The sequence below is a fragment of the Camellia sinensis genome, chromosome 7 (assembly GCF_055761805.1).
Source record: "Camellia sinensis isolate YWXY chromosome 7, ASM5576180v1, whole genome shotgun sequence".
Classification (NCBI taxonomy): domain Eukaryota; kingdom Viridiplantae; phylum Streptophyta; class Magnoliopsida; order Ericales; family Theaceae; genus Camellia; species Camellia sinensis.
In genome coordinates this window covers 121,647,017-121,664,324 of record NC_138967.1, presented here as the reverse complement: position 1 = coordinate 121,664,324, position 17,308 = coordinate 121,647,017, and the positions used below count along the sequence as shown (strand labels likewise).

At 36.2% G+C, this 17,308-nt stretch overlaps 1 pseudogene; it reads left to right on the top strand.

The window, feature by feature from the left end:
• The first annotated feature begins 8,075 nt into the window (after nucleotides 1-8,075).
• Nucleotides 8,076-13,635, top strand: LOC114285461 (26S proteasome regulatory subunit 8 homolog B pseudogene; annotated as a pseudogene).
• The last annotated feature ends 3,673 nt before the right edge of the window (nucleotides 13,636-17,308 follow it).

The window sequence follows — 17,308 nt, the reverse complement described above, 5'->3', positions numbered from 1 at the left end:
GACTTAAATAACTATTGGCCCTCTGAATTGTCACTTTAGTGACCTTCTGACGGTCTTATGCCTTGGGGGACTTAAATAACCACTAACCTTTTGATTTGACACTTTAGTGACCCTTCGGTATGGAGTAAAGTGTTGTGCAGAGCTAAATGCTACACTATTGTGCGAGTCACCTCTAGAGTTTGTACGAATCACTTCTTGAGTCTATACATTTGTATCCACTGATTCTCTATTTGTTCTATTTTGTACTGTAGTTATGATTATTCTGTTTATATAGTTTCTGTATTATATTTCTATTATTTAAATTAATTTATTTATTTGAACCAAATTATTCATTGCTTAGCCTAAATAATTATCCATGGTGATTTTTATACTGTTATACTCTCAGTATAATATTTTCTTAATCTGCCATGTGCATATAACTGTTAAACACTTTCCGGTGATAAGGCTTAAGGATGGGTGTTAATTGTTTATTCATAAGTTGGAAGTAGTAGGACCAGTGCGTAGGATAGGCACAAGGCACTTTGTTATTATAGTCTAACTTTGGCAATGTAAATAAATAAAAGCTCCAATGTATATGTTTTAATTACATAAATATTTAGGTACCCTTTTATTTTACTCCACTGCATTATTAATTTGTTATGACCTCAATTTTTGACTTGTCATGACATCTAACCTCTGGGTACTGGGTTTGGGTCGCGATACCATCACTCACCCTCACCAACTTGTAGTACCCGCTGTTATTTGCCTTAGATACTTCATAGGGTCATTCCCACTTTGGTGGAAACTTAGGGATTGGTTGCCCCCTCATGATTGCATCCACTGTCTTCCAGACCAAGTCCCATTTCTTAAACTCTCTACTTTGAACTTCTTGGCTGTAGACGTGAGCTATAGACTGGTGGTACTTTTCTATAACCCGCGAGGCTTTGTCTCTTCTTTTTTTGTTGGCCTCTATGTTAATTTCTCTTGAATATACAACCAAATATGTTGACATAACCATTCTAGCTGAGGGCACTGCCAGTTAGTCTGGTAGCACTGTTTTTGATCCATACATCAAGGAGAATCGAGTTGCTTGTGCCAGTTTCCTCCTTGACGTTTTGTAGGCCAAGAGTGATATAGGAATCAGTTCAGACCAAGTTCCCCTAGCTTCATCTATTAACTTCCTCAGGATTCGTATAAAGGTCTTATTGCTTTGGCCTACCCATTCCATTGGAGATAGTAGACAGTGGATTTGTGATGCTTGATTTGGTAGGTGTCCAGTAACCTTCCCATATTCGATTCATAAAGGGAGTTTCGTTGTTAGACAATATTAATCTTGGTATGCCAAATCTGCATATGATATTTTCCCGAATGAAATTGGCGGCTTTTACACCATCTAATCTTCTCATTAGTATGGCCTTTACCAAGTTAGTGCTGATTTTAGTGGCCGCTAATATCCATCAGCAACTCGTGGGCTATTGTGCAATGGACCCGATCAGGTTGAACGCCCAAGTATGAAATGGATACGGTGTTTTGATATTGTCTAACTCAACTACCGGTGCCTATACCAGGTTTTCAAATTTCTAGCAAGATTGGTATTTTTTGATATGGATTTTTGAATATTCTTCCATTGTCGGCCAGTAGTAGCCGATATAAAGGAGGTGTTCGTATAATCATTGGCTTCCATGATGTTCCACTTTATGAGCTTCTTTCAGCACTTCGTTTGCTTCGTCTTTGGACAAACATACTAAGGGTGCCCCAAAAAAGCCTCTTCGGTACAATTTCCCTTGGTCAAGGAAGAAGCAAAGGGTTCGCCTCTTGACTGTGATGGCATCTAGAGGTTTTTAGGAAGTACCCTCTTCTCTAGCTAATCGATGTATGGTTGTCTCCATTATTCGTTGCTCAAATGTGCTTCTTCTTTCTTTGGATAAGACTGACAGTTCATACATTTCTTCTGCAAATCAGTGCTTTATTTTTCTATTTTTAGCTAGTAATAGCCCTACTTCTGTATGCGTCAGTATAGACTGATATCTCCATTTCCACAGGCGTTAACATGGATCTGCTTAAGTCTATAAGTTGCCTCTTGCTTGCCGATACATCTTGCCAGTAAGTTGTTTGACCCTCAAAAATATAGTTCTCCTTTGAAAAACAAGAAATGTGATAGTTCTACTAGGCTTTTGCCCCCCTTTGCTTGTTCTCAACTGATGCATTATGTTTTCTTTCCACCCTTCAGCATTTCCCTATGTATGTCCATTCGCTATTACTACAGGTGTTGTTCTTTTTACGATGACAATGACTATACTATCCTTATGAATATCCACCTTTGCCCCTAGTGTAACTATGACATTGGGAAAATGGTTCTATATTCGAGGGGTGTGTTAAATCTAAACGTTATCAAATTGAGTTAGTAACTTTTAGACTATGCCTCGGTATGGTGCTAAGAACGTTTTTTTCACAGCAAAGTTGTCACATGCTTACTTTATGACTAATTTAGAGTCTCTCCAAATTTTCAATTTGTAAAGGCCTCACTTCTGCACAGCAATTAACCTAATATTAGAACCTCATACTCAACCTTGTTATTTGAACATTCAAAATCAAGTTTATAGGACAAGTGTATCTCTTTCCCATCTTGGATGGTTAGCGTGATTCCTACACCACCTTTGTTAGCCCCAGATACTTTGTCAAACTTTAAGTCTAGTAGGCTTCAGCTGCTGCTAGAGAGGCATAAACCTCACCAGGTAGAACTACCTCAGTAGGTTCATGTTTGCCAGATCGGAATTGAGCTAGCAGGTTTGCGAGTGCCTTGCTCTCAATGGTTTTTGTGGTGATGCACACATTGTCTTATTCTGCAAATGCCAATAGCCATCTCGCCATTCTTCCTTTCAATGCTGGCTTGCTCATCAACTATCAGACGGGGCCACTCCTAGTCACAATCTATATTGGGTGTGCCAAAAAATAGTACCACAGACTTTGTGTTGTGAAAATCAAAGCCAAGCAATGTCTTTCAATTGGAATATAGTGTGATTCTACGTCATTGACTTTTCTACTAATGTAGTAGACTTGCTTTTAAGCACCATCAACATCCTAGAGAAATAGGGCGACGATGGACCTGGGCGTGGAGGTAAGGTACAATAGCAGAGATTTCCTAGGTTGTGGCGTGATCATGGTGAGTAGAGAAGCACGTGCTCTGTTTACTTCCTCAAAGCTTGATTTTAATCTGGTAACCACTTGAACTTAATATTTCTTTTTAGCAACACTCCAAAGGAAGAAGTGATTTCGGTGGGAGCCGAGATAAATCACCTTAAGACACTTTGCCTAGGAATTTGTTCAAGGCTTTTTGGGAAAAAGGCGGGGGCATTTCCATGATTGACCTTATTTTATCTCTGTCTGCCTCTATCTCCAACTAATGAATCAAGAAGCCGATGAATTTTTCCGCAATAACTTCAAATGCAAACTTGAGAGGATTTATCTTCATATAGAACTTTTGGTAGCGCTGAAAGACTTTCTCTAAGTCAACGAGATATCTATTGGCCTTGACAAACTTAACCACTAAGTCATCTACATAAAGCTATACTTCACGATGCAACATCTCATAAAACACTAAAGTCATTTTTCGCTGGTAGATTGCCTCTACATTATTCAAACCAAAGGGCCACATTGTATAGAAAACATTTCTAAGGGGTGTCCTCAAAATTGTCTTTTTAGCTTCTTCCTTGGCCATATTGATTAATTGTAACCGTTGAATCCATCCATAAAGGAAAACATTTGGTGTCCCACCGTAAAGTGGACAAGGGTATCTAAATGAGGCAGAGGGAACACATCCTTTAGACGTACTCTATTAAGGTCACAAAAATCAACACAGATTCTTATTTGGCTATTCTTTTTCTTTACGAGTACAATGTTCGCTAGCCATGTTGGGTACTGTATAGGCTCAATGAACTTGGCTTTTTGCAATTTCTCTACTTCTTTGATTTTTGCTTGAAGATCAGGGTGATACTTCCTAATATGTTGCTTCACTGGCTTAGAGTTAGGAAAATGTGTTGAGGTGATGGGTGACAAGGGATGGGTCAAGGTTTGGCATCTCATCATACGTCTAAGCGAAGACATATAACACGGGAGGAGGAACCCGATAGTTGGACCAAATTTTTTATTTTCTTTTGCATAACAAAGGCCAACTATCAGTCTCGTCTTAACCGCGAGAGCCATCGTGCTGCTGATAAACACAAGTCTACTTTGTTGTAGCGAGTCACAGAGGTTGACCTCACTAAGTACTTCTTGATGTGGGTTAGGACCATTTTGCATGTATTCCAAGTCTGCCTCAGGCACCTTAACCATCCATTTGTCTACAGCGTCTTTACACTTACTAGCCTCGGGGACTGTCTTGCCACCCCTGCGGACTTTAACGATTTTAGGTGAAGGGTTATAGACAACATGCCGCTCCTCTTATGTTCGTTACTTATGGGTTCTGGCTTCTCATCTTGAATGTCCTCCCACCTCGGTAACTTTATCCTAACGACTTTACCAGTCCTGGGGGATTCTTCAATTGACAGTTCAATGGAAAAGACTACATCAGAGTAATGCATTTCCTTTAATTCGAGCAACTTTTTTGAGGCATTTATAGTCATAATTTTCTTAACGAGCCTCACTTTTATGCATTGGTGGTAACTTGATGGAATAACCTCGTTACGATGCATCCAAGCCCTACCTAGTATCATATGATAGTTTGTCTCTACCTCAAGTACATGGAACTTTGTTGCGGCGTAAATCTACCCTGACATGCCCTTTAGTAACTTTGTTTTCCCCACCAAAACTTGTCACAATGATGGGCTAACAAACTATATGAGATTCTAGAATTCCTACATAATGTTGATTGATGCACCTCCATCAAGGAAGGCGCACTTAAACTCTACATCGTTTACATAAGTCGTGACAAATCACGATTATGTGGGTATGGATACACATGATTGGTGTCATGACCCAAACCCGTCTCTAGAGATTTAAGCCATGACCAGCCAATAATTCTAGATTACTCGGCCTCAAGGACAAAACAAATAATTAATAATAGTAAACGGGGCTCTACGAAAGCAATAATAGAACATATCTATGTCCATCGAGCGGTGCATACATGAAAATTTCACGAGTATTTAAAACTTAGAACTTATGTATCCATTCTTACATACATACGTAGGTACAACACATCCAATTAAACTTCTCACACATATTATCCATTCAAAACAAGCCTTTTCAAATAACAAAACAAAAGAAGGTGAAACAAAAAGTTGACATGGCTTGACTCCTCTTGAGTCCAAGTATGCCTTATCACGGAGGTAGTCCAATAGTGGCTTTACGAAAGGTGGACTCCCAAGGTTTCTTTGGACTTGATGCTCCATTTACTCACTTACATAAATATAGGGAAAGAGGGTGAGCTAAAGCCCATTGAGTAATATAAGTATAAAGAGGTTAAATGAATTATGTCTAGCATACTACAAATCATATCTCATGAGTTTCGAAACAAATCATAATTAAATACTTGTCATATCGAAAGTTCATATATCATAACTTATATATGGTACATCCAATAGCACAAAGCAAAGGGGCTAAAGGCATAGCAAATGGATCATTAAGGTCAAGAAAGGGACCACATGCGTCTAAACAAAGGGACTATATAGATCAAGCAAAAAGACCACTCGAGTCATCATCAGAGATTTCTGTATTGTTGCCCCCAGACGAGGGCCTTATCAAACAAATAACAAAGGGCCATTGTATTGTTTTCCCCAGGAAAAGGCCTTATCAAGCAAATAACAAAAGGCCATGGTATTGTTTTCCCTACGCAAGGGCTTCACTAAAAGATGCCACAATTACCTTTCAAATGAGACAATTGTTCATTCTTATCAAAATTGCATTTGAAATAATATTCTTGTAGTAATTCAAAAATACATTTCAATATACTTTTACAAAGATACTACTCAAAGTGGGCTAGCACAGGTGTTGGACCTCGGATAACCACCTACACAAAACACATAACAAAGATACACATTGAAGAGTACGTTCATAACAAATAGCGTGTCTTAATTCAACTCTCTTACTTGTGTTTCTAACTTATTCCATGACTACGGATGTCTAAATAATGCTTAAAAAAGCCTAAAAAGGTATGAGGAAGAAAATATGTATATGTGAGAGCTTGTCAAAAATTGCTGAAAACAGGGTGTTCACTTGAGTGCACCTTTGGTTGCTCGAGTGGTGTGGCCTAACTACAAAAGTACTGGATGGGGTCAAAGTAGGCTCGAGCCATCACTTGGCTGCTCGAGCCAAGTGCAAATGTCTGGAAAAATACTAGGAGCATGCAAAGTGCACTCGAACCATGGATCTAACGCTCGAGCGAACTAGGCGAATTTTGAGTTTTCCAAAATGCTATTAGAAGTTCAAAAGTGTGCCTTTTATTTTCAAAGCTTGCATGGCTTGGTAGAAATGTGTAGAAACTCTTTATTAAGTATGAAAACATGGAAATTATGAAACCATACTCTCAAATTCTCTTTCAATTCTTCAAAACAAAACTCCAAACTCATGTAATTTTTGGTACTTCTTTCCTTTCAAACATGATTAAATAACATGACAAGTGTAGAAACAAGAAGAATCCCTTAAGTTAATGTGTAAAAGTTCCATGCATCTATAAATTTATATAAAATTAAACTCAACGATGGAGAATTATGCATGCATGTCCAATTTCAACCCAATTCTACAAGAATTGAAGTGATTCTAGCATTTTTGCTCTCAAGTTCATGCAAATGATTCTACAACTTCATAAACTTAACTTCTACATGGATTATTTAAAGAATTATGGGTGATAATCTTACCTAAAGCTTTAATTGAGATGTTGCTAGCTTAACATTTTCAAATCCTCTTCAATCTCTCTATAATCCTTCATCATGCTATCTAAAGTTGGTCTCTCTATCTCTCTAGAACTTAACCACAATTTTGTTAAAGAAGAAAAAAGAATTCAACATGTTTAAGACACACACATAGATATGGAAAGATTAGATTAGGCTAATTAATCTAGCTTAAACTTAGTTAATCATAATCAAGTTTAATCAATTTATTCTAATTATTTTGATTCGAATCAAATTTTAATTAAATTTCTCATATGATCCTTAATATTTCAATTAGCCTATTGCGCTAGTCAATTTTGGTTTCTGAATTCGTTTGGGCGTCTAATTTCAAATTCTAAGTTGGTATTCTAACAGATAATCCATAAGCAAATAGATAGGCACAAATTAAACATATAATCATGCAATCAAGCATACTAAAATAATATAAAAATAATATATATGTCAGGGTCATCACAATTGGCCTCTGAGAATGTAACGGAACTATGGTCTTCTTGAACCAGTCGAGGTGCTCACTTTTTAGCCTCAGTGCTTTTGGTGTGGTATTATTCTGAAATATTGATGAGAGCTTTAGTTGTTTCCAACTTGGCATCCTGGCTTAGTTCCAGTTGATCAAAGAAGTTACAGAATTTAGCAGAGTTCTGTAAGGCATGGGCATATGTATCCTCTACGGCCATTGCTGCTGCAGATTTTGCCTGAGAAAGTTGCCTTGCCATCATCTCGTCCAGCTCATCATAATAAGATGCCATGTATACTTGATCGTGTACTGGCCCAAGATATCCAACCATGCTTATATTCTTCCCCTTTTCCTTGTGATCAGGATATGGGTCCTTTCTCACTCCAAGATGATCCGCATCTTTAAATTTCAACTTCTTCACCGCGACTTTCCTCCTAAAAGTATTTTTCAAGGTCCAACTGTCCCTTGTTGGGTGTTTGGTGGCTCGGTGGTAGACACAGTAGTTTGAGCTTTCCCTCTTCTTTTTACTTGGTAGGGTATCAACTATTGGCAGAACGAGTTCTCCATCAACTACCCATTCCTTGACAAAAGCTTTAACATTCTCAATACTGCAGGGGTAAACTCTTGTCTTCATGACTCTTACTTTTTGGGATGTAGACGTCTCTTCTCACAGGCGACACCCTCTTAGGGAGGTTGCCACTGCAACTCTACTACTACGAGAGTACCAATGACCTTCATGAGCCCTGGGTAGTGGGCCTATGGCACAGAGATATCTGGCCGCCTCAATTAGAGCTGAGAAGGTATGTAGTTCATGGTTTACCAAGAACAACTTATGGTCGCGTAAGGCTCCTTCCACACAAATGCTAACTAAGTGTAAACATGGTAACCTTCTCTTGGACTTGGAAGAACTTGGTATGAAACTTGTTTACCTTCTCTTCCCAACTCTTGATCAAATTAGGAGCTAGGTTTACATACTAGCTGTAAGCCCTTTAAGTAAGCGACTTGGAGAACTCCCACATGCTTAAGGAATGATCGGTGCCATGGATACCAAAGGTTTTGATGAACCACACCACATGCTCCCTTGCATTGCCTTGCTTTCTATCAAACCTCACATTTTGGGTACCGTATATCCGATTGAATATGTGACAACCAAAATCTCGTGCGAGTATGGAGGCTTAATATCTGAGTCTGGTAACGATGATAATTGCTTCTTAATACGTTTTTGCTCGAGCATAGCTTGGACATCGGCTATGGTAACGAAGTGGTTGGGCTCATAAGGGCCAATTTGTACTTGTAGTTGAACTGACAGTAATACCATTGGCTTGAGGAATTGCTGGAGGGTTTGGAGCTTGGATTGGGGCCTAGTTCTCAGAGTATTGGTTTATCATTGGGTTAGGAACTGCTATAAGAGAAAAGACTTGTGTCGTAGGAGCTTGCACTGGTCTGGCTGCCATGCCTAAAATGGCCTCAGTAAAGCTTCGTAAGGCGACCAGAATCTCCCTCTGTGTGTCTTGCAGAGACTGAACTACTTCATTGTTGATGCATGGTCATGGTCTTTGGCAGGTGTTGCTTTGCCGTTGGATGACCTTTCTTGCTGAGGCTATTAATGAATCTCATTGTAATATCCCCAAATTTATTAAACTAAAACATCACTCTTAATTTGCTTAAGCTGATATCTTTCCAAACCAATAATAACAATAATATCAAAAGTCCTCTTTTCCATTGATCAACATATTGTGCTTTATTTTTGTGAGCCGCACATAAAATAAATCACAGTCACATGATACACTTATTGTGCTTTATTTTTGTCAATTTATAAGTTACCTATTTTTCCTTTTTTTTTAATTTTTTTTAAATAGTGCAAAAATATTTTAAGAAGCCATATTTTGTTAAAAAAGATTACAAATTTGGCTTATATTTTTAGCCAACAATTTCACATAGTTTTTTGTAGGATTGTCTAATATAGACTGATCTAAATAGTGAAAATTTTTATTCGAAAACGAAAAAAGTTCACAAAAACAAAAATGAGTTAAAAAAATTAACCAACTTATAAATTCCATCCAAAAGAATGCTAAATCCATATCAATAATTCTAGGAACACTATTCTCTGAACCACCGATAAACCAGCTCATATACTAACATGTAGTGCCGTAACAACTACACGCATCACATGCAGGTATGAGAGAGAGTTATGGTTTTGTTGAAGGTTGATTTTGTGTCTGTAAAATTATTAATTGAACATTGTTTCATCTTCTTGTGCTCTTTGAATGCTATAAATAACATTTTCACACTATTTTGTTTTTGTTGTTACACAGTTGCGGGCACCGAGCACTACAGAAAATCAGGGATTTAACAGCGTTTTATTAAACGTCACATTTTCTAATTTTTAACGGTGTTTTATAACTGCCGCATATTTTTTTTAAACCAAAATGGCACCGTTTTCTAATTAAAGGCATTTAAAAACATCTCCAAATACAGTAGATACATGCGTCCCTTTTTGAAACCCTTATTTTTTAATCTGAACCCTTTCTCTCTCTTATACGCACAAATCTCTCTTATCTTATAAGCACACATCTCTCTCTCTCTCTCTCTCTCTCAGTGACGAAGAAGACGGAGGAGATAACTCTAGGAAAAAGCTTCGTCTCTCAAAAGATCAATCGGCTGTTCTTGAAGAGAGCTTCAAAGAACACAAGCTCCATCGGCTGTTCAGAGCAATTTCAAAGTGATTTCAAATATTCAGATCAATATCAATTGGATGTTCAGAGCGATTTCAAGGTGATTCCGAAGATTCAAATTGATTTCAAGATTCAGAGCGATTTCGAAGCTCCTTCGCCACCGTCATCTACACCGAAGAGGTAGCAAGCTCCACCGTCTCTCTCTCTAGATCTCTCTCTCTCTCTCTAGATCTATGAAATCAATGTTTTGAAGGCCTTCTTACTTGATCCTCATTTGCAGAGATTCAAAGAGAGGCATTCTGACTTGATCCTTATTTACTGAAATCAATGTTTTAAGGCGTTCTTACTTGATCCTCAAGCTCCAATGTCTGCGAATAATCTACTTTGTTTTTGAACTTTAATCAGTACTCTCTCTCTCTCTCTCTCTCTCTCTCTCTCTATTTCTTTCGAATTTTAATTGCATGTATAACATTTGTATACATCAATATGTGTGTCTGTTGAATTGAATTGCTCAATAAAAATAGATTGTTGAATTGTTGAAAACTGGTCATGGCTAAGTAGATTGGGTGGGAAGATGATATGAAACTAAGTTTCTGATGCCATATAAAGGACTTGCAAAGATCCCCTTTCCTAACACCATGAATAGATTTGATCTATTAGGTTCTTTTTTGAACTGAAAGAAACTTCTACACTAATTTGTGCAATTCTTTGTGTACTTTGGTCGGAAAGAAATGCAAAGATTGCCTACGATAAGTTTGATAAATTGGGAGAGTAATGGGATAAGGTCTGTTATCTATCTTCATTTTGGGTGTCAGTCTCACCTCTTTTAAGGAGATTCGCTTGTTTTTTATTTGTAGCGTTTGGAGAGTTGTTTGTGATTTGTAATTTCTTTTCTTTTTTCATTTGTATCATTTTGGTGGATCTTTCATCCTTTCCCCTTTAATCGATAAATTTCGTTTATATTTATCCACCCCCCAAAAAAAAAAAGAAAAAAAAGAGCATTTTGCATGTGTAACTTCATTCTTATTCTTTATAACCACTCACTATCAGATTTTTATAAACGTAGAAATTTGTATAGCCTGAAAATTTTCAAAGCTATAGACCAACTATTCTTCCATCACACAATCTCAACTATGACATTTATACTTCTGCTGAATCAGTTAAGGGACCAAAAATAAAAGAGGAATTATCTTTCTGTTGTAGTAAGGACTTCGTATAGGTGGCAGAGGGTTTTGCCTTGTAATAAGGGGCAAGCATCGAAAGTCTTCTAAGGCATGGAACTATCTCTGTATTGACTAAAATGATCACTACTCTTTCCTTTATTTTTTTAGTTGAGGGAGGATTGCAGCGTTTGTGAATTTTATAAATGATATGTACATGGAAGTGGACATGTAATGTCCTAGGTTTGGTTTTTTTAGTGAACAGGGTTCACCCCCTTAAGGTGTTTTTCATAGTTTATAACATTTTATTTGCCTATCCAAAAAAAAAAAAAAAAATTAAGTGTCACATAAAATTGCCTTCCAACATGTAGATGTCAATGTGAATTTACATCTCTAAACTCACTTTAACAACTAACACTGTTAAGGGAATAAGGAATAATTTTTTTTAAAAAAAATTGCTTAATGGATATCACAAAGATAACCAAAACATTAGAACACCCATCGAAATGTAACCTACAACAACTATTTTATCTATCAAACCATTATATAATGGTGTTACATAATGTTTGAGGCCAATTTTCATATGTTGGTTACTTCTAGAGATAATGAGTCGTAACATTTGTACTTGATAACTCGGTTTTCACAATATTTGACTCCAAGTGCATATTTAGAAGTGTAGCAAAAATGTTAGTTGAGTTGTGTGAAAAGGCATGGTGCTAATTTGGTGATGGTATCTGTGCCTAGTGGATAAATTTTTTGAGGAATAGTTAGTGGATGAATGCAGCAAGCAACTTAGGCACTAGTCTCTTGAGTTCTATTAGTCGATGAGATTTGTGGATGTATAATAACAATGGTCCTTTTTAGACTGATTTTCTTTCAATAACGGTGCCCAGAGAATAATGTATAAACCATGCTCTGCAATACACAACACATGATTGATTTTTGAGTTGAGGAAGTTTCACAATGTTTTAGTCAATGAGAGGCTTAGGCTCAACTACTATTTTTTTTGGCATGCCTGTTACCTTGATTGTGTAGTTAACATTTCATTTGAGATAGTACATTAGAAAACCAATTCATGAATCAAGTAAGAAAGGATTTATAAAGGGACCCTAAAATATTAGCTCGTATATGAGTATGGAATGAAAATAGATTTGTTTTGCGGCATTTGATGCTCAATGTGATAATGAAAGAATTTGTCAACAAAATTCAGTTTTACCACTATTGATAGTTCAAAATGGGAAAGTAGTTTATTAACTAAATTCTTATGCATATTTCATTCTTTGTAGCATGTAATATAATGTTTTGTGATCATATCCATTCTTCTAATTTTGATTAGATGAAAGCAATCATATACACAATTCTAATTTTTCATTAAATTGTATTTTTAAAATGATGATAAAAATGTTTTTATGGTATTTTTTAAATATTGCAGCATAATGAGTTAGTTATCTTATCTAAAAACTTAAAAGTAGTTCAATGAAATTACATTTGAAAAAATTTGTAACTATTGTTTGGCAACTGCTATTTGAGCTACAATATTTTGTGCAATTAAGTGCCCATGTGTTGGCATTTTTCCTCTGATGGGACTATAATTGGCTACCATCATATTCCTATTCTTTAATCACTTTAGAAATTGTTTGAAATTCTCTACCCCTTCAGCTATCCATATGTTCTGAAGGTAGGTTCATTACTGAATTGCTTGATTTTCTATCTCTTTCATTTTTCTTGGAGAGGGGGAGGGGAGGGAGCTATTGCAGCATTTTCTCTGAGTTCCATAATTCTTGTTATTTAATTGTGCAATTCGTTTTTCCACATGTTAGTTTGTGACTTGCAACTGCAAATGAGTTGACTGATTAGCTTTTTATTGACTTTTTAGGTTCATTCAGAAGGGAAATACGTTATTGATATCGATAAGATCATATATGTAACAAAGCTCACACCATCAACTAGAGTTGCCCTTTGTAATGACAGCTATGTGCTTCACTTGGTATTGCCTAGTAAAGTAGATCCTTTGGTAAACCTAATGAAAGTTGAAAAGGTTCTAGATTCTACATATGACATGATTGGTGGTCTTGACCAACAAATCAAAGAGATAAAGGAGGTTAGTCTTCTTTGAGGTTGTTTTTATTGGTTTCATGGCTAAATATATATATATATATATATGTAATTTTTGTTTTGGTAGAAAAAATAAATGTTAAAATGTCAAATTTTAGGGAATGAAAAGCTTAACTTTTTTATTTTTGTTTTTAAAATCCATCAATCATTACATTTCCACTATCTTTGTAATGATTCTCAGTTTATTCAACTAGTCTTGAATCATGACTGGGTAGTTTAATGCAGGAAATAACAGTTAATTTTCTTTCAATAAATAGGGAGTTTTGCTGTATGGGCCACCTGGTACAGGGAAAATACTGTTAGCTAGAGCAGTGGTTCATCATACTGATTGCACCTTTATAAGGGTTTCTGGCTCTGAGTTGGTTTAGAAGTCATGTTACACGAACTCAGGTACGGGTATTGGGTGCGGATGCGTATCTAGGGATCCGACACTTCAAAACTAAAGATTGAGAATATGTGGATATGTATCCAAATTTGGATACGGGTACGGAGATACGTTAAATAGATTTTTTTTAAAGAAAATATCTTTATTATATGAAGATGAGTTATATTATATAAATAACAAATAAAAATTATAAAAATTATTTTAGATATAAAATAAATTATATTATATATGATAAAATAAGTTATTTTTATTTTTGACATAAAAATTATATTATTTATGATATATTATATTATATAATTTTTTTTAAGATGAATAATATTATATATTATTATATTAATGTAATTTATACTATATGTTAATGTAAATGTAATATGAATAATGGATGAATAATATTATATATCATTATATTAATGTAGTTTATATTATATACTAACATAAATGTAATTAAATAGGTGAGACAATAGAACGGAGAGAAGAGAATAAAGAAAAAGAGAGAAGTCAGACAGACAAACAGAAGAGAGAGAGAGAGAGAGAGAGAGAGAGAGAGAGGAGAGGAGAGGAAGAGTGAGATCGAGATCGAGAGATGAGAGGAGAGGAAGAGAGATCGAGAGATCGAGAGACGAGAGAGAAGACAGAGAAGGAGATTGATTGTGCATCGAGCATCGAGCAAAAGTCGAAGCTGTCAAAGCAACGACTAGAGGGATCGAAGTCGACGACCGATGTCTTCATCGTTTCGAAAGGCGACTAGGTTCTCTCTTCCTCTTTCCTCTTTCATTTATTTTTCTGTCTGTAAAGAGACATGTCTAAGAGAGAAGAGGCGAATCCGACACAGATCCCACACCCGCACCCGTGTCGTGTCGACACGGGTACTTCGCCCCAAAGTGCCAAGTCCATGTAACGTAGTTCAGAATTATATTGGTGAGGTCTCTCGAATGGTTAGAGAACTTTTTGTTATAACCAGGTTTGTCCGACTTCATTGATAGCATTGTTATTGCCAAAAAATTATAATATCTTGTACATCAGGTTAATAAATCTTTTTAGTCTACAGAAGTGTTATATAGTTCCTCTTATATGTTTTATGTGTGATTTATTTTTGTTTGTGTTTCAGAGGGGCATGCTCCATCAATCATCTTTATGGATGAAATCGACAGCATTGGATCTGCTCGAATGGAATCTGGATCTGGTAATGGTGATAATGAAGTGCAGTGGACAATGGTGGAGCTTCTCAATCAACTGGATAGATTTGAAGCATCTAACAAAATCAAAGTACTGATTTCTTGTTTCATTGTCTATGTTGGTGAAATTGTTGGTGTACTGATTTTATTAAAATTAGAAACTTGTCTCTATATACAAAATTACAATAATTTGATAACAAGATAACTCTTTTTCACAGGTTTTAAAGGCTAAAAATCGCATTGACATTTTGGATTAAGCACTTCTAAGGCCTAGAAGGATTGATAGGAAGATAGAGTTCCAAATCCCAATGAAGAGGTATATTTTATTCATCATACTTCGTATCTATATCGTTATGCAATAAAATTTAATTTTTGGCCTTGGTTGATAGTATTTTGTCTTCCAACAATTCCATTTTGGGCCATTGGTTATCATTAAGGATTTTGTGTGTTAGGTTCTTTCTGGTTTTCTCATAACACTCTAGGGGATCTTGACTCAAATTTGAAAGCTATTTCCAGTCTAATCTACTATTGAAAAGGGTTTGTATTTTTGTAATTTTTCTGCAAATTCATCCTCCAGGTTTTCCCTTGGATATTTTTGTGTCATGAAGTCTTCACATTAGATGTGGAGATTTAGGATGCTTGTACTCCAGTAGCAGTGATAATCCATCGGATGGCTCTTAGATGTGGACATTTTCTCAACTCTTTATCAAATTTCTACTTAAATTTATGATTCAAATACAAAATAAGAGTAATATAATATATTTTTATAATTATTAATTGAGTTATCAACCACTTCTAAGTTTGTAAGTACACTTTTTTTGGAACTTTTAGATAATTGACTTTGTAACTTCATGACATGCAAAAAGGGTATCTTGCCTTCGTTATTGGAATTGGAATTGATTGTGGCTTGATGTGGTTTTATCATTTGTGTTGCATCTTTTGAACTTATGTATTTCACACATCAATTGTTTATTGAAGTGGCATTATGACATGGAAAAGAAAAAGAAAAATTAGTGTGCTTTCTGGTATTGTAAAACTTTCATTTATTACTAATACAAATGATTGGACCTTTTGGGATGGTTTTTCAAAAATAATTTGGTTGAATGATATTCTTGTCAGTGGTATTACATGCTCCTAAGTCACATGTAGATGTGCGAAGTATGTTATCTGTTAGGTTTTATTCTTGGCAACCCCGTTTGACAAAACTCCTTTTCAATTGTATTTATTTTCGCACTTTTATTTCAGTGAGACTATGAGTGTTTAGATGCGAATCCAACTCGAATTGTGCCTTTCAGAGAAGTTTGTGATGCTAATGCTTTCAAGATTGCCACTTCGCTGATTATGACGGGAATCGAGCTACCCGGTCAGCTCGCGGGGGTTGAGGGGGCAGCGCCCTTTGGCGAGTCTGGGGCAGCGCCACGGCAGGGTTGAGGGGCAGCCCCCCCGAAGCAAAATGCAAAAATGCATTCAAAATTGCCTGTCCGCTCGAGTGGACATTCCCGCGCTCGAGCGGAGAATGCTAGGTTTCAGAAGTTTGTCAGGCCTGTAAAAATACTAGATGGTGTGATTTCGCGCTCGAGCGGGTTCTCTAGCGCTCGAGCGAACCTCTGTTTTGTCACATGCATATTTTGCTGAAGCCGCTCGAGCGGGCTGTTGGGCGCCCGAGCAGAGATCGCGGGACAGATTCTATAAATTCGCGTGTTAGGTCAGATTTTAGGATTACTACTCCAGATCTTCTTTTTGGGTTATTATCAAATGTTATTATTTTTCTTTCATTTTGTTGTATTCAAAACTGTGAAAGAGCTAATTTTGTCGATTCAAAACTTTGGCTATATCTTGAGTTGGGGATAATTTTCTTGGTAGTAATTTGCCATCTCCTGTATAGTTGAACCCATCATTATAGCTCAACACTTCTTTCTCTGCTAATGTCTTGGCTAGAACATGATTTTTGGATATGTTATTTTGTGATTAATGGTGATTGGATATTAAATTGAATGAAAAACTGAATTAATGTTGCATTTTGAATGAGAGTTATTATTTCATATTAGTGCTATTTTTCAGTTTTATTACAGGGATTTTTTTAGCTCAATCATATAAAATTAGCACAATCAAAAAAAAAAAAAAAGATATCACAGCGTTTTTAAAAACTTCGCTAAATATCATACCAACAGTTAGATTTTTTTTTTTTTTGAAAAAAGAGATACGAAGGCGTTTTAAAAACGTCACTAAATAGCATGGTGATGTCATGTTACTGTTAGTAAGACACTGCCTATAGTAATATAGCGACGTTTCTAAAGCGCTATAAAGTTATAGCGACGGCTGCATCTTCGGTGTTTGGTGCTAAATGTCACAAAAGGATTTGACGGCATTTTTGGGATCTATAGCGGCATTTTTTAAACGCTTCTAAATCCCTCATTTCAAGCAGTGGAGGCGACATTGCTGTCATGTTTTTCCTTCTTCAGGTGGGAAAGTAATGGAAAT